The sequence below is a fragment of the Citrus sinensis genome, chromosome 1, assembly GCF_022201045.2.
Source record: "Citrus sinensis cultivar Valencia sweet orange chromosome 1, DVS_A1.0, whole genome shotgun sequence".
Lineage (NCBI taxonomy): Eukaryota > Viridiplantae > Streptophyta > Magnoliopsida > Sapindales > Rutaceae > Citrus > Citrus sinensis.
In genome coordinates, this window is record NC_068556.1 from 18,542,632 (window position 1) to 18,560,860 (window position 18,229).

Genomic DNA, 18,229 nt, shown 5'->3' on the forward strand with positions numbered 1-18,229 from the left:
TTTGGCACTTATGGTGCTTATTGTTTAATTTAATGATATTGATATCGTACGTTCTTGTGTTTTGTAACAAGGGTCAATTTGTTAGCAGGACGAAGGTTTGGTGTTATAAGACAAGGAGGACGATCATAAAGAAAGTGCTGAAGATGAAGTAGAGAAGGTTATAATAGAGGAGAAAAGGGTCTGTTCAAGTGGGTTAGCTGATGGAAATATTCCCAGTCTCAATCTTACTACAGGGTTATTGGCATCTTCCCCCCAGAAACCTGAAGACACAGAGTCCTCCAGAAGGTTAAGAATTCAGAACATATTTACTCTTTGTATAAACAACAGGGAGCTTTCTCAGCACACGAGAACACCAGTACCAGCAAAAAGGAATGCTGAAAACATTGATCCCCTTGCTTGTCAATTGAAAACTGTTAGCAGTGTCCCCATGGTGGAACCTGTAATGGCATTGGCTTCAAAGGAGAATTACAACCCTTCTAGTAAAAGCAATGATGTGCAGGTTGAAGTGTATGCTGCTTTTACTTGGTAAATTCAAATTTTTAAACTGATTTTTTTTTTCACTAACTTGCATTGTTCTTTTATGCAGGAACCTACTGTCTTTGCCAGCCCAATGCCAGTGAATCCAATTGAAAACAAGCTGTTCACTTCTACTCCTCCGCATCTAAGTTCAACCCCCTTCATTACTCTTAAAAGGGGCATTAGTCGAGTGCAGCGTGTACTGGGTGTTTGAGTGAGTATATTACATGTGTACTCAGCAAACAATGTGATTTTGTTGATAATCGGATGCGCTTGTATTGCAATTATATATGTATAGTTGATATGTTTCTCTTGATGGTAAATCAGTGTCCATCTTTTTAAACAACTGTAGGTAGGTAAACAATTTCAGCTCATATCCTGAGTTGAGACATTCTGAAGCTTATCTGATGAACTGGTGCTTGATAAATTATCTTTCTTGTCTACCTACAAGTGCTCCTCATTATCCAAATTTCCTCTTCTTTTGGTTCACTAAAGTGTGTAAAACTCGCACATTTTTGTTATTGATCATCTTGCATTTGCAATGACTGAGGAGTAAGAACTTTTGGACTCACTTGTTTATGTAAGAACCTTGGCGAACCTGTAATGTAATGCTAATTAATGTCTTCAAAAGTGAAAGCACTGATTTGCACAAGTTTGTGTGAAATGGTGACGTCTGGTTTGAATTTTGTAATGAGCGGTGCAGTTCGGTCCCTCTGAAAGTGACCCGTTGTTAAAAGTGACCCGTTACAAACCGTTGTTGATTTTTTTTAATACTGATTTCACATCATATTAAAATTTAGATAAGTAACCCTCACAGAGAAGGGGTGTCTTTGCTCTACTCACATTTCGTAAAAAAGAAAAACTTATAAATTATTGTTGATTTTTTTTAATATTGAATACACATCAGATTACTGACAAGTAACCCTCGCAAAGGAAGAATGTTTATACTTCGAGGGATGTTTATACTCCACTCGCATTTTGCAAAGGAGAAAGACTTACAAATAAACCCCACAATCATTTATAATGCTAAATTGAGAGAGTTTTGAGTTTAGGAGACTTGAACCCATACTCTTACAATCTTTCTTAACTCTGGAAGTAAGGATTCATCGCTGGGCCAAAGGGTCATTGGCTTATTTATTCTTGATTAAACTTTCTTGAAGGACAATAATCTGCTCCATTCACATAATTGTAAGAAAAGCAACCTATTTTTGTATCAAAATTATTTTGAGAGTATATAATTTATAAAATTGAAAACAAGCTGTTGCCTTCGAAGACTCCATTTCAAATCATTTTTCTGTTCAGTGTTAGAATAAGTTGTGCATGATTGGAAGCTCTAGACTATTCTTTTATTTTGCACGCTTGAATTTATTTACAATTCATCTCTTCTTTTATCCCTTTCAGATAGAAGCCTGTTTCTTGAACCAAGCACAGCATTCCCTTTATTTTCGGGAACGAGCCAAGAAGCCTCCTATTATCCATCCATATTTTAATTTTCATTTTTTAATCTCTTAAGAAACCAACGTTTTCTAAGAAGAAGTTGGAATGTAATATGTAGTCAATAGCCAAATTAAAGCAAATTTAACTTAATGAAAAGGACTTGCCAAATTAATCATGAAAAGGGCTTCAAAATCTCTTCAATATTTTGATACACGCATCTATTTAGTGGAAGGTATACTATTCATTACTTTTCTGCACAATTTTTCCTTTTCCTCTCATAATTTGAAAATAAACCTTGGCTTTAGGGAAAAGTGCTGATGATTTGTAGGTTCAATTCAAATCTATCATCCACATTTGGCAGATATATGGACTCGTCAATCGTCAAGAATTTAGATGTCCTCAAATAGTTACAGCACTTACATGCCCAAGTGTGTGAGTTGGACCACAAAGTCAAGACAAATTGGATCACAAAATTCACGTAACACACTAACGTAAAAGCTAAGAGGTGACCTCAACCTTCATGCACAAATTCCAGAATATCATGGCATAGACACCAGAAAATTGAAAGCATCTTTTACATTTATATTCCATAATATTTCATCAGAGGTAATCCCGGCTCACAAAGTCAAGACAAATTGTGACTTGTCAAAAACTATAAATCCTGGATCAGGATTCTATTTTGTGTATGACTTTGTTGTTAAGTCACTTATGTTGGATATTATTTAGTTTTTCTCCTTTCTTTTTGATTACATAGTTTTCCATTCACAAAACACTTGTTAAGTCGCTTATGAGGAGCTACAGCCCACGGGGAAACACTGGTTGAGGTTTAATCTTTTTGATTTAAATCAGAAGGATTTAATAAGAGTTAAATCAAAAAGAGTGAAATTAACTGAGCATGAGTTATTTTAAACAGAGGCAACCAAAATTTTGTAAAGGGTACTGTAAATATTTATTTCGTCATAGTATCATGGAGCTTAAACTCCACCACAATTATTCAATTCTGCCATTGCCAAATCTCATTCATAATAATTAGACTCAATCATCTCTGCCAAATCTTATCCATCCATATTTTAATTTTGATTTTTTAATATAAATTTATTCTTTTTATGGTTTTTTTATTTTGTTTTTTTTTTAAACATAAATTTATTCCATAAACTACAATTTGTTTCCCAATTCAAAAAAGTAGATTGACTTACTAAAAATATAAATAAAGCAACCAATGAATCATTAGTTAAGATGACAAAGCCTACCAAGATTTTGTCCAGGCAAGATGGCAAAGTGTGTTTGAGAATTCGCCACAAATATCGCAACATTTAAGATGGCAAAGTGTGTTGAGAATTCACGACATTCGCTTTTACTTTCGGGAGGGGACCAAGCCAAGAAGGTACCCAACGAGCAGCCTCATTTTGTCCATCCACACGTCGGTATGAGATTTATTTAATATTAATTTATTCCCATCGTCATTTTTTGACTTTAAAGGCAATAAAAAGTTAGGGGCAACTTTTTCCAAAGCTTGACATCCTTTCTTTGGCAACTTTTTCCAAAGCTTGATGCCCTCTCTTTCGCAACTTCTCCCCTTATAAAGCCTCAGGCTCCCAGCATTTAAAAATCACCCTAACTGTAATTCATCCATTCTCCCTCTCCTTCTTCTTCTTTCTCTTTCTCTCATTCTTTTCAACTCAGTCATCTCTGCCAAACCTTATACTCACAAGCATGGATTTGTCAATTGATTTGAGGTTTTTGTTTCCGCCATTGCTAAATCTTGTCATCTTTCTTCTGTTCCTCAGGTCTCTGGATGGCATCTCTTGGGACGTCCAAGATGGTACCAATAAGATACTCTTGTATCCAATTTTAAAGCTTCAGTTCTGGTTCCTAATCCCTGCCGTCGTCATCCCATTACTGGTCTTCCTCCTCACACCCATCAGACTCACTCTCAATGTGAGCCGCTCCATTTCAGTGAGTTGTGGAGAACCCTCTGTTCTGTTGGCTATCTCGGTGGTTGCGTCTGTCTTTGTGGCTCCGTTTCTGTTCTTGGTAGCCTATTTGTGCCTCATACTCTTATCACTCTGTTATGCAACGTTGGCTTCTCTGCTTAAGCGCTGCTTCTACTGGTTTCGAAATCTCTTCCGCAATTTCTTGATTCGCGGTCACGCAGTTGAAGGGAACCACATCCAAGACCAGCAGCCAAGTTCTACTGATGATCATGAGCATAACCTGGAAATTGTTCTAAGTTGATATCACGTAATATGATACTGCTGGTGCCACTGTGGGGTGACTGGGGTCCCAGTGCCTATTGTACTATATGTATATGTCTCTGTGTGTGTGTGTGTATGTATATATATGTATATATATGTGTGTATATGTATGTATGTATGTATGTATGTCATCTTTCCATTTTATATATATATATATGTATAATTAGTGACTACAATGATCTGTAGTCGGTGTATGTATGTATGTATGTCATCGTTCCATTTTGTATATATATATATATAATTAGTTACTACAATGATCTGTAGTCGGCGTGTTGTATATCCGAACAAGTTTAAGCAGTTATGCTGTGAAAGCTTAGTTGAAAAGCACTTTTACCCGTAATAGACACAGGCTACATTCTTTCTTCTATTTTATTATTATTATTATTATTTTGTTTTAGAATTATGATCCAACTGTCCACTTAGCATCCTCCTATATTGAGATTCTGTGTCCAAATTTATATGCTGTTTCTATGAAGATGAAAAAGGGGCTGTTTAACTACCCTGAATATTAAATGTATAACGACCCACGTCTCAGGGATACTTTAATTATTTATAAAGGTTATTTTGGTCTTTTACTTCAATAATTGAAATCCCAAATCACCCAAATCCCTAAACATTCCTTGGACTGTCGTCAAACCCAAACCCAAACATTTGCATCGTCGCTGGTGCAAAATCCACCCATCTCAGCTGATCGGCGTCGCTCGGCATAGCAGTAAAGTTTTTTTTTTAAAAAAAATTTCTATTGAATTTTTACAATAAATTTCTTTCTATTATTCATTTCTCTTTTCCTTTTGCTTATCGTTGATGAGTGATTCTTTGTTTAACTGAATTTGATTCGATTTTAGAGGTCTCTGATATCTCATTGAGGTCATTTTGTGCCTACTTCACTTGATTGAGTTAATTTTCCTTGTTTTTGTGAATTGACAGCTTCTTGTTATCTATATGCTGAAGTCAGTTAATTGTGCCCCCAACGAATGATGTGATATCAGAAAAATAAATTTGTCTAACATGGGTATGTAACGCGTGTATTTTGATGAAAGGGGTGAAAACAGAGAGTGTGGCAATGAGTAATGGAGATTTTCTAGCCAAATATGGTGGTGGATTCTTTAGGTGGGCTTTATATTGCTTATAGTGATAGGAGTTCATGTCTTGCTGCTGCACTTTGAGAGACCTAAACATTTGGGAAATAAGTGAAGTGGGGAGAGTGGACTCGTGTTTGCGAATGTGGCCGTTGATGAACACTGCAATTATGTAGAAAATGAGTGTAGAAGAGAAAGAGTAATGTTGTAATAACCAAGTTGGTTCAGTTATTTACAGATAAATTGTTACCAACCTTAACTGAAAAACAAATTAGATTAATTCTGCATGAATAATATTGGCATGGCAAATAAGAACTTGGATTATTTTGTATTTGTCTTATCCGATGGAAATTTTTTCTTTTGCTTTATATTTTGATTTTCCTATTTTCACTATGCCGTTGCAATTTTTTAGCTTTTGTTAGAAAATCCTTTCATTTGAAGTCCATCCATCGAAATTCAGGTTTTGTGAGAGGCTTTCGAGGTTGCAAGATAAAATGGGGGTAAATACGTTTCTATATCCCATTAAATATACCAAAACTCACTCATGCCTTATTAGAACTAAAAATATAAAGAAGTGGAAGTAATTCTAAGTTCAGGGGCTTCTTTTAAGTTTTAACAGCATCATTCATTATATACATAAGAGAATCTATTACGCCATGACATAAGAATTTGAGAGACTTTACACACAAATGAAAGTACGGTAACCAGAGGTCAGCCTTTAGCCTCAGTACCTTTTTTTTCTTTTTTTTTTAAACCCCTAATGTAAACTCTTTTGTTATGAAGTCATTTATTTTATATGATCTATCACTTATATTAATATCGTTTGAAGGTTTTTATATGAGATGTATCCCTAAATCACATCTGTTGATATTGTTTCATGACGATTATCATCACACTGAGGCATTCAAGATCTTTCCTCTGCCTGTGCCATTGCTTATGACATGTTCTATGATTGGTTTCTTATTATATCCTGGCATCTGCAAAGCTTGAAGCTTTTTTATAACCTAATTAAATATGGCGTTGCTTGTCTTTCTGTGATGTTGTCAGATTGGTGGAGGAAGTTTTGATAATTTATAAAGGTGAGGTCCAGCAAAAAGTTTTGGAAATTGTTGATGTCTCTCCTGAACAAGTCAGAAAACTTTTAATTTAAGCTATTTTTCTGGTATTGTGGTTGCTTTTATGTGAAATTTTCATTGTTGGCCTTTAGTTCGTTCAAAGAAGTCACATCTGACATTTGACCGCAAGGTTCATTATATCAGCTTTTTTAACTCTGTTTTTTCAATTTTATTCTTGTCTATCTGTTATAATCCAAATGTCTATTGGTTATAATAAAGTGGTGGATTGGAGGGTTACTGTAACAACCCAAATTTATTCGAAGTTGAATTTATCTATTTATTTTATAACTACATATGTTTATTTTATTATTGTTGTTATCAATGTTAATAGTCCAAATGATTTAACTGATGATTTATAATAATAACTGAAGTATACTACTTATACCACATAGGATGAACAAATTCCTTTAATGCTTTCTTTTGGAATAACTTGAAATAGTCCAAGTTGCATCTCATGTTCAAAATGAATGAATTATTATCGTTTTAATATGTCAGAACCTTAAGCCTCATATTTATCTTTTGAGTTAAATAAATGCATCATTCCAATTCCATAGGTTTGGCCAATTGAGTCTGGTATGAATCGTAAATTCTGAAGCCATGTTTGAATTAGAGTATAATTATTTTTATACTATGGTTATTTCATTGGTTGAACCTGAAAGTAGAATGGTTCTCAGCTTAGATATGAACGGAAATGGTTGTATTTGTTTGGAGAAAAAGATGGGACTGTTCTACTTTGTGGTAATTTTTTTTAAATTTATATTTGCTATGGGAGATTATGTGACTGGTACAATACAGTAGTTCTACATGTTCTATAATTAGTACATGATGTATTGTTTCTCACAGCCCCCTCCTTTGTTGATGATTAACTTGTAACCTTTGCTGATGATTAACTTGTAATGTGCAGGCATATACAAACATGTTTTGATATTTCAGTTGGTTAGGATGATTACCTACTTTCACTACCTGTGGGACTGGGACTTGAACGGTTGAACCCAAACTCGCAAGTTTAACTGGGAGCTGACCAATGCAGTATACTTGCAACTCTCTCTTAAATCTTAATAAACGCACTTAATATAAAAGTGTCACAATTTTATCTAATATTTTAATTTGTTTACATTTACCCTTCAAAATGATATTTGTTTTTTCTATTAAGACATTTACACCAACAATTGAATGAGATAAGTGGATGATGACTGTAACTGCTAAGCCATGTTCTTCTTTTATCTCTAACACTCTCTTAACTCTCTCTCAGTGAGACTCAGTCAGTCGTCTATGTGTTTTCCTGTTATCTCTTCCAAGGTTCAAGTTCTATGTTGAAAATAATTCTTACAAAAGGAAACCAAAAAAAAAAAAATCAAATAGAGGGTTGGGGTTTCAGTGGAATATTACTTAATGTTAGATTAAGAACCAGTAACTCCATGTTTGAATTGCTATGAAGATAGAGGGTTGGGGTTTCAGTGGAATATTACTTAATGTTAGATTAAGAACCAGTAACTCCATGTTTGAATTGCTATGAAGAAGGGGTTTGATATTTTCATTTTTTTAATACAGTTTCTTTTTTAATCTTTTCTTTATTTTCAATTTTTAATTTTTTTGATTTTTTTAAAACTCTTTTTTATTTCTTTCTATATTTAGTTGTCAAGTGTTTTGCCTATTGCCTAGTGACTACTGTCATCTAACCTATAGAAGAATGTTGCTTTTGGTTGGAAATAAAATTAGATTAAAAATAAGCATTATCCCGTTACTGCTCCTCATCCTCACACCCATCAGAGTTCCTCTCAAAGTGAGCCGACCCATTTGCGTGAGTTGTGGAGAACTCTCTGTTCTGTTGGCTGTCTCAGCAGTTGCCTCTGTCATTTTGGCTACGTCTCTGTTTTTGGTAGCCTATTTGTGCCTCATAATCTTATCAGTCTGTTATGCAATGTTAGCTTCTCTGTTTCAGCAATTCCTCTACTGGCTTCGACGTCTCGCTGTCTTCATTGTCACCTCTGTCAACGCCCATCTGCTAGCTCCTCCTCAAGTTGAACAACCCATTGGACAAGCGCAAGGTGTTCTGGAAATTATGGTCATGTGATAAATTAGTTATAGCAGTAACAGAGTCTGTGCTTGGTTACCTGAACGAAGATGTATCTTGGGTGGAACTAGAAGCCGAGTGGCAGACAACCTAGATACTGCCTTTCTACTTGTACTTTTATTCTTTTGTTGTATTATTTGTCACTTATAATATGATTATCCCAGGAAAAAAAAGGCATATTCAATAATGTATTTACGTAATGCTTGTACTAATAAAATTTTGCGTCGAATTTTCCTTTTGGCCTGCTATTCGTTTTTCCCCACACGAACTCACTTGTACCATATAAATCCATGAGCAGAAATTTAATTAACTATTCTAGACATTAAATGTGTAACAACTTAGGGATACTTTAATTATTTTGAAAGGTTAATTTGGTCACTTTACTTGAATAAAAGAAAATCCTTAAATCACCCAAAACCCCAACACTCCTATGTCTGTCGTCAAGCCCAAACCCCAACATTTGCATCGTCGCCGGTGCGAAATCCGATTATCTCAGCTGAGTGAGGTCGCTTCGCCATGACACTAAAGTTACAAATCTAGAAACAGAGAGACTGATTTCTCATAAGGTAAATTCCCAAAGCTAGAAACCCTAGGTATATTTCAGAATTTCTATTTTGTCTTATTTGCCGACGAAATCACTTAACCAGAAAAGATTATTAGCTTTTTTTTTTTTAATTGAATTTTTATAAGAAATTTATTTCTGTTATTCATTGCTTTTATTCTTTTTCTTATCTTTGATGAGTGATTCTTTGTTTAACTGAATTTGATTTGATTTTAGAGGTCTCTGATTTCTCATTGAGGTCATTTTGTGCCTACTTCACTTTATTGAGTTAATTTTTCCTTGTTTATGTGAATTGACCAGCTTGTTGTAATTTATGTGCTGAAGTCAGTTAATTGTTTCCCCCCCCCCCCCCCCCCCCCTGAATGATGTGATATCAGAAAAATAAATAATGTCTAAACATGGGTAAGTAATGCTTGTGTTTCGATGAAAGGGGTGAAAATTGAGAGTGTGGAAATGAGTAATGGAGTTTCTCTGGCCAAACAGGTGGTGGATTTTTTAGGAGGGCTTTTTATATTGCTCATAATGATAGGAGTTCATGTCTTGCTGCTGCCCTTTGAGAGACATTAAATGGTGGGGAAATAAGTGAAGTGGGGAGAGTGGACTCGTTTTGGTGAACGTGGCCGTTGATGAACTGCAACTGTGCAGAAAATGAGTGCAGAAGCGAAAGAGTGATGTCGTAGTAACCAAGTTGGTTCAGTTATTTACAGATAAATTGTTACTAACCTTGTCTGGAAAAGAAATTAGATTAGTTCTTCATGAATAATATTGGCATGGCAAATAAGAAACTTGGATTTTTTGTATTTGTTTTATCAGATGGAAACTTTTTCTTTTGCTTTATATTTTCATTTTCCCGTTTTCACTATGCCATTGTATTTTGTAGTTTTTGCAAGAAAATCCTTTCATTTGAAGTCCATTCATCTAAATTCAGGTTTTGCAAGAGGCTTTCATGGTTTTGTAATTGCAAGATAAAATGGGGGTAAAGACCATTCAATATCCCATTAAATATACCAAAACTCACTCATGCCTTATTATAACTAAGAATATAAGGAGGGGGAAGTAATTCTAAGTTCAGGGCTTCTTTTAACAGCATTATACATTATGTATATCGGAGAATCTATTACACCATGAGTAAAGAATTTGAGAGACTTTACATACTTCCTTCCTCCCCAACTCCCCCCACCCCCAACACAAATGTAAACTCTTTCTTTATGGCTTTATGGAGTTATTTATTTTATATCGATCTATCGCTGTATATTAATATCATTTGAAGGTTGTTATATGAGATGTATCCCTAAAACACATCTGTTGATATTGTTTCATGATGATTGTCATCACACTGAGGCATTGAAGATCTTTCCTCTGCTTGTGCCTTCCTTATGACATGTTCTATGGTTGGATTTACAGCTTACTGACTTGTCAGGCATGTTTTAATTTTGTATTATTGAAAGAGTAATTTTAGGATTTCTTTACATGTAACTTCAGAAAGTATGAGTAACCCTAGGGTATGTTATGATCTTGTCTTATGATGTTTCTATTGAATACCAAAACTTTCAAACTTAAAATGTTTTAAGAAATAATTTATATATTTATATATAAATAAATGGCTTATGCTAGAAATGTACCCAAGGTGTGTGAATTATTTTGGTGTTAAAAGAAAAAAAGAAATCCTTTGTGTAACTACCTACGGGCCATTAGCTCAGCCCTTACTTTTCAGGTTTGGGCAATGATGGTGAAAAAATTGTGGTCAGTGGAGGATTGATTTTGATTTGGGGCTTAACATGGAGATTACCTCTTTTGAAAGTTGTGTTTTGTAATGAAGAACAGTCTTCGTATGTTTTGTTATTGTTCTGGTTGTACTTCGGCATTGCTGGCCTAGTAAACTTTGTAAGCTACCTTGTTGCAGATATCATACTTTTTAATACATGTATTTAGAATGACTACGCAACATCAGGAGGATGCACTTGTATTTGTGAGTGTTGTAGTGATAGGGTCCCGGAGACCCCAAGTGTTGTATTGACTGATATTTTGAAGTTTTAAGCTGCAGGGTATTAAAATTGTTGGTTTGGTATATTGGATAATATCCATATTTTAGGGGAGATATTGTCAAATTTTTCTTGAAGTGCTGGGTTTTATTCATCTCTATTAGTATATGTTTGTTCTTGTAAGCAAACAGTCACAGCTTAATTGTTAAAAGCTTATATTTGCACCTGATGTTGATAAATTTTTCTTATCACAAGTGCCCTTAAGTTAGGGGTGCAACAGTTATTAATTCAGCTAATAAAAAATATCAATGTTAATAATCCAAATGATTTAACCGATGATGCATAATACTAGCTGAAGTATACTACTTATACCACGTCGGATGAACAAATTTCTATTAATGCTTTCTCTTGGAATAACTTGAAATAGTTGAAGTTGCATCCCATGTTCAGAATGAATGAAATTTGATCATTTCAATATGTAAGAACCTTAAGCTTGGTATTCATGTTTTGGGTTAAATAAATGCATCATTCCAATTCCATATTTTTGAGCAACTGAAACTGGCATAAATCGTAAATTCTGAAGCAATATTTGAATTAGAGTATAATTATTTTATTCTATGGTTATTTCATTTTTTATTTTTATAAGAATACTATGGTTGTTTCATTGGTTGAAACTTGGAACTAGAATGGTTCTATGTGAAATGAAATGGTTGTATTTGTTTGGAGAAAAAGAGGGGACGGTTCTACTTTGTGGTAATTTTTTTTCTCATATTTATAGTTGCTCTGGGGAGATTATCTCTAAAGAAAAGGGGCTTTGTGACTGGTAAAATACGTTAAGTTTACATGTTTTATAATTAGTACATGATGTGTTGTTTCTTGCTGCAGCCCCCTCCTTTGCTGATGATTAACTTGTAATGTGCAGGCTTATACAAACAGGTTTTAATACTTCAGCTGATTAGCATCATTACGTGCTTTCACTACCTGTCGGACTGGGACTCGAACCCAAACTTGCAAGTTCAACTCGGAGTTGACGGGTGCGGTATACTGGCGACTCTCTCTCAGTCAGACTCAGTGAGTAATCTACGTCTTTTCCTTTTAACTCTTCCAGAGTTCAAGTTCTATGTTGAAAATAATTCTTACCGCCCCCCCCCCCCCCCCCCCCCCCCCCAAAAAAAATCAGATATTGGGTTGCGGTTTCAGTGGAATATTACTTACTGTCTGGATTTTTCTGAAGAAGGGTTTGACTTTTTCATTTTTTAAATGCTGTTTCTTTTTTAATCTTTTTTTATTTTCAATTTTTAATTTTTGTGATTTTTTAGCTTTTTTTATTTCTTTTTATATATTTAGTCATCAAGTGTTTTGCCTGCTGCCTGGTGACTAATGTAACATAACCTGTTTTTTTGTTGAAGAATGAATAGAAGAATGTTGTTTTTGCTTGGAAATAAAATAGATTAAAAATAAGTGTTTGTAGGTTCTTTTTATGACATAAATAAGTCATTGCCCTATTTTCAGGATTATTTAAAATGCAGATAACTACCATGCTTTTTTGTTTGCAGAGTTATTAATTCTAGAAAAATGTCATATTTAGCTCGTCATTGGTATGGATTTATTCCTTTAATGGTACATTGAGTGTATTGTGATGTTGTTTTGTTCCATTATTAGTATTAGAAGTATGTAGTGCTTCTATGGGTTTTTAATTTCTTCTTCAGCCATATTTCCTCTGTCTGAAGGTCCTGTATTTCATGTGTTGATTGTTTGGCATGGAGTACTTTTGGTTGCAATTCAATGAGGTTTGTAGGTCCTGTATTTCATTTAAATAGCCCAACTGATTTAAATGCACCTGTGGATTGTATTTCGGGCAGGTTAACTGAAATGCCTGGTAGAATTTGGGCAATTAAGTCTGTCAGAAATTAAAAATTGGTTTTCATACTAAATAAATGCTTGCGGATGCATGCATTGATTCTCAATTATGTTATTGATTTTGGGACGCTCCAAGTTCTTGTAGCTCTTTGCTAATGGAAAATGTTTTTGCTTTTGGGCAAGGATAGAAAGCTAAAGTTCTCTGGCAGTGTGATGTTCTAGCTCTTTTTTGGGTTACTTGGCAAGATTGCATTTTTGAAGATAAGAGGGAAGACCAAGTTTCTTGTCTCTGGGACAATGTTCACTTTTTGTCATCCGTTTGGACTTGGGAATGGCTAGCTTTTGACACGGATGTGTACCAATGACTAAGCATAGAGATGAAGGGCATAATCTCGATAATGCTAGTTTCTGAAACTCTAGTGAGATTGAACTGTGTGTGTGTGTATAAATTTTTGCCATCTTAAAGGTGCATGCTTTTGATTAATGACTTATAAGTGGCTGAGAGATTATTTCCCATGCTGTTATTTTGATCATGCTTGATGCCTCTAGTCATTGTTATGGAAAGCAATGTGGTTCTCATGGTATTACTCAATTCCAATAGCTTATTTTTCTTGGTCTAACTTCACCATTATGTGTTTTTTATTGTATGAAGTCCCAGCGGCTATAAGTGCTAGAGTTGTTTACCAAAGAAACTGATCATCTGGGGAAATTAACAAGAATGATCTGTTTCACTTTTGTAGAAAGAGTCTGGCACTACAGTAAATAAAAAAAAAAAAAATCAATACACTAACAGATACAATTTTTAATGTATTGAAATATGTGTTTTTTTGTATTCTAGTGACATCTTCACTTTAACAAAATGAGAATAAAATCTGTTTTTTTTTTTTTTGGTTTTTTATAGGGATCCTCACTTTGTTAGAGGATGGTTATACACACACACTCTAATTGTGATGGTGTTTCCCGTTTATGGAACCTGATAAATTAAAAGTTCCAGTAACAAAGTCCAGAGAAATCATAATCATTTCCAGTATAGGAGGAGGACAAATATGTTTCTCCAAAGAATCAAGAACAGTATTCAGTTATACACACAAAGTAAAGGGTTCTATAGAAAGAATTGGTAATTTAGAACAATCATGCTTTTTCCACTTCATCCTTGGATTGTTAGGTCTTTATACTACGGAAAAATCCAGCCACAGAGAGACAATACAGCGACCAAGATTTATGCTAGACACAATTGGTGTCTAGCATAAATCTTAAATTCTGAAGCAATATTTGAATTAGAGTAGAATTATTTTATTCTATGGTTATTGTTATTTCTTTTTTTTTTTTTTTTTTTTTGTAAGAATGCTATGGTTGTTTCATTGGTTGAAAATTGAAACTAGAATGGTTCTCAGCTCAGGTGTGAATTGAAATGGTTGTATTTGTTTGGTGAAAAAGGGGAGACTGCTCTACTTTGAGGTCATTTTTTTTTTTCCCATATCTATAGCTGCTATGGGGAGATTATCTCTAAAGAAAAAATGGTTTTGTGACTGGTAAAATGCGTTATTTTTACATGTTTTATAATTAGTACATGATGTGCTGCAGCCTCCTCCTTTGCTGATGATTAACTTGTATTGTGCAGGCTTATACAAACAGGTTTGATACTTTCAGCTGGTTAGGATAACTACCTACTTTCACTACCTGTGGGACTGGGACTCCAACCCAAACTTGCAAATTCAACTTGGAGCTGACCAGTGCGGTATATTGGTAACTCTCTCTCAGTCGGATTCAGTCAGTCATCTACGTCTTTTCTTTTATCTCTTCCAGAGTTCAAGTTCTATGTTGAAAAGTTGGGGTTACAGTGGCCGGTTACTTGCTGTTACTTTAAGAACTGTTACATTAAGAACCGCTAACTCCCTGTTTGGATTGTTCTGAAGAAGGGGTTTGATATTTTCATTTTTAATTTTTTGTATTTTGATTTTAATTTTTGTAATTTTTTTAACTCTTTTTTATTTCTTTTTACATATTTAGTTATCAAGTGTTTTGCCTACTGCCTAGTGACTACTGTAAGATAACCTGTTTTCCTGTTGAAGAAAGAATAGAAGAATGTTGTTTTTACTTGGAAATAAAATAGATTAAAAAATAAGTGTTTATAGGTTCTTTTTATGACAAAAATAAGTCATTGTCCTGTTTTTAGGATTATTTAAAAAGCAGATAATTGCTGTGCTTTTTTGGTTGCAGAATTATTAATTCTAGAAAAATGTCATATTTAGCTTGTCGTTGGTATGGATTTATTTCTTTAATGGTAGATTGAGCGTATTATGATGTTGTTTTGTTCCATTATTAGTAATAGGAGAAGTATTTAGTGCTTCTATGGGTTTTTAATTTTTCTTCAGCGGTATTTCCTCCGTCTGAAGGTCCTGTATTTCATGTGTTGATTGTTTGGTGTGGATTAATTGTGGTAGCAATATGATGAGGTTTCGAAGGCTATAGGCGTTAAATAACTCAATTTATTTAAACGTAACTGTGGATTGTATTTGAGCAGGTTAACTGAAAAACTTAGTAGAATTTGGGCAATTAAGCAAGTCTGTCAGAAATTTCAAATCGGTTTTGGTACTAAATAAATGATTGCGGATACATGCATTGATTCTCAATTATGTTACTGATTTTAGGATGCTCCAAGTTCTTGTAGCTCTTTGCTAATGAAAAATGTTTTTGATTTTGGGCAAGGATAGAAAGCTAAGGTTCTCTGGCTCTAACTCTTTTTTGGGTTACTCGGCGAGATTGCATTTTTTAAAATAAGAGGGAAGACTAAGTTTTTTTCCTTTTTTTTTTCCAGAAAGAGGAAGACTAAGTTTCTTGTCAGTGGGACAATGTGCACTTTTTGTCATCCGATTGGATATATTCTTAATAAATTTTAATATATCAAAAATTATATATTCTTGTGTTTGTTAGTATATTAAAATTTATATTTTTTTGATTTGTTAGTGACAATATTAAAAAAAAACTAATATTACGGTATGACGATATAATAATAAATACGAACCATGTCATATGTACCGGCTTTCCAAAGACAGTGTCGATAATGGCACGACTGATAACAGCAGCATGCATAAACTGACCATCTATAGTTCATCAAGTGTCAAAAGTAATTCCCACACAGATTATTGGAACACGTGTTGTTATAATATCCCTCGTCCCACTAGATCTCTATCATTCATCAATTTCGAAAAAGTACGTTGATGCTTAGTACCCTTAATTAGAGGCGAAGTACTCACAATCCACCGAAGTGAACTTCCTGTGGAAGGTTTGGGCTTTGCAAGCAAGAGTCAAAAATGGATGGCAAGAATGAACATTAACTAATTGTCCCCCGTGTGTGTGTGTGTGTGTAAAAGATTTCGAGAAAGATTAAAAGATTTAATATTGGGGGAAATAAAAAATCTCAAATCAAAAAAGTTCTTGATGGATGTGGTTAAGGTATTGGTAGGGATGGCAATTGTACCCATAAACCCGCCCAAACTCACCCGCCAAAACCCGCCCGTTGCGGGTAATTTTATCCGTTGCGGGCGGGTTTAGTATTATAAATTAAAACCCGCACATGGATGCGGGTGGGTTTGGTATTAACCTTATATCCGGTGGATACCCGCATGGATATCCACCAAACCCGCAATATTTTTTTCAAATATTTTTAATTCAATTTTAATCTAAAAATGTATAAAGAAAATAATGTCATTAATTAAATTACCAAATAGCCAAAGGCTCAAAGTTGTGTATGTGGCCTATATCATATTCTAAAGTCATAATCTAAAGAAAACTAAAGACATTTTCTTTCGAATTAGTATTTGAAAATATTAATCTTAATTATTATTATAGGCATTGTGTTGGATGGGTGCTTATGGTGGTGAATGAAATGAATATCTTCTCTTAGAGCTTGTTTTAAATGATAATATGAAATGTAATTATTATTTTTAGATACTAGTTTGTGTTTTTTAAATGGATTTGTGTAATTTATACTTAAATTTGAGAATTTGTGTTGAATTGATGTGGAAATTTTAATTTTTCATTTACATTATTTAAATATAAAATTGAGTATGTTATATGGAATTTGAGGTTATTATTATAAATTTATATATTAAACATTTGTGATTTTAAATACGGAAACCCGCAAAAAATCTGCCGGATACCATTGCGGGTTTGGTAATTGTTAAAACCCGCTGCGGGTGGGTTTTTGTAAAAAAATTAAAACCCGCTGCGGGTTGCGGGTGGGTTTGATAATTTAAATTTTGTGCGGGTTTGGGTTTGGTAATGGCAAACCCGCTGCGGGCGGTGCCCATTGCCATCCCGAGGTATTGGGATTGGGAAGTACAAAGCTTCTTGGCAGTATCACAGATTCACATAAAGCCGCCTGCTAAACAAGGTAATGCGCATATTCGAGCCAAAAAATAAAAAAAATAAAATAAAATAAAATAAACGATTAAGGAAGCAGAAGCACCATTATGACTTTCCCCGCATTTTTTAAAAGATCTCATCCTTCTCTCTTTTTTTCTCTGCACCAACCATTTTGCATGTAATAATTGTAATTACTATTTTATAAAGTGGAATCCAGGACTTTTTTGTTTGAACAGTGTTTGATTCTGCATGGTATCTTTGTCCTTTAGCTGCTAACTATTGTCGGCTTCATTAAAGAAAAGACTTGAAAAGCACTTCCCTGATTCTGGGAGCAAACCAATGTTGGATACTTGTGCTTTTTTCTAGATTTGTTTATTCTTGTCTTTTCCATTGTAATATTCATGATTTTCCAAAACAGAAGCCAAATGGACCAATATACATGTAGGATTTGATATTTTATCTATAAGAATGAAAACAACCAAAAGATCGAAAAATTAATTTCTATATGCGCCAAATCCACCAGCTTTGTGCATTCAGATTTTGCGTTTATTTTTAAAATTTAAGATTAAAAAAATAACATATTCAACCTAATAATAATGGTCACAAACGTAGTAAAAATTTTTCAAAATGGACCCTGCAGGCGCGTGAAATCAACATAAAATCAAAAAACATATCAACAGGATTACTAAAAGATAAACATATTTAAAATATAACAACAACAATGACAACGGCATTTAAAATTAACATAAAATTACTTAACAACAAAGATTTGATTAAAATAGTTGGAGTGATAAAATAAAGGGTAATTAAATTTGGTAAAGAAAAAGATTTAATTAAAATAATATTATCTTATCTTATTTGAATAGCCTTTTAGGGGAGAGTTTATTTTTTCACCTTTTTATTTGCTGCATAGATAAGTAAATAAATATTTAAAGAGTAAAATTTAAATAATTTTTTGGCGATACTCGTCTTCCATAGTGT

General features: G+C 33.9%; 1 protein-coding gene across 16 annotated transcripts in view; it reads left to right on the top strand.

Annotated features, from left to right (window-relative positions):
- The first annotated feature begins 4,697 nt into the window (after positions 1-4,697).
- LOC102620866 (uncharacterized) overlaps positions 4,698-18,229 on the top strand; it is a 53,893-nt gene continuing 40,361 nt past the window's right edge. Inside the window, exons 1-6 of one of the 16 annotated variants that reach the window (XR_008054034.1) lie at positions 4,730-4,920; positions 6,335-6,366; positions 7,307-9,042; positions 9,522-9,725; positions 11,799-11,843; positions 11,943-12,091. The gene's annotated coding sequence lies outside the window, so the exon portion shown is untranslated. Of the gene's footprint in view, positions 4,921-6,334; positions 6,417-7,306; positions 9,043-9,521; positions 9,726-11,798; positions 11,844-11,942; positions 12,092-13,068; positions 13,239-14,501; positions 14,978-15,594; positions 15,643-18,229 lie in introns of those variants that run through there. The other 15 variants (XR_008054052.1, XR_008054032.1, XR_008054033.1 and 12 more) reach the window with 15 other exon arrangements.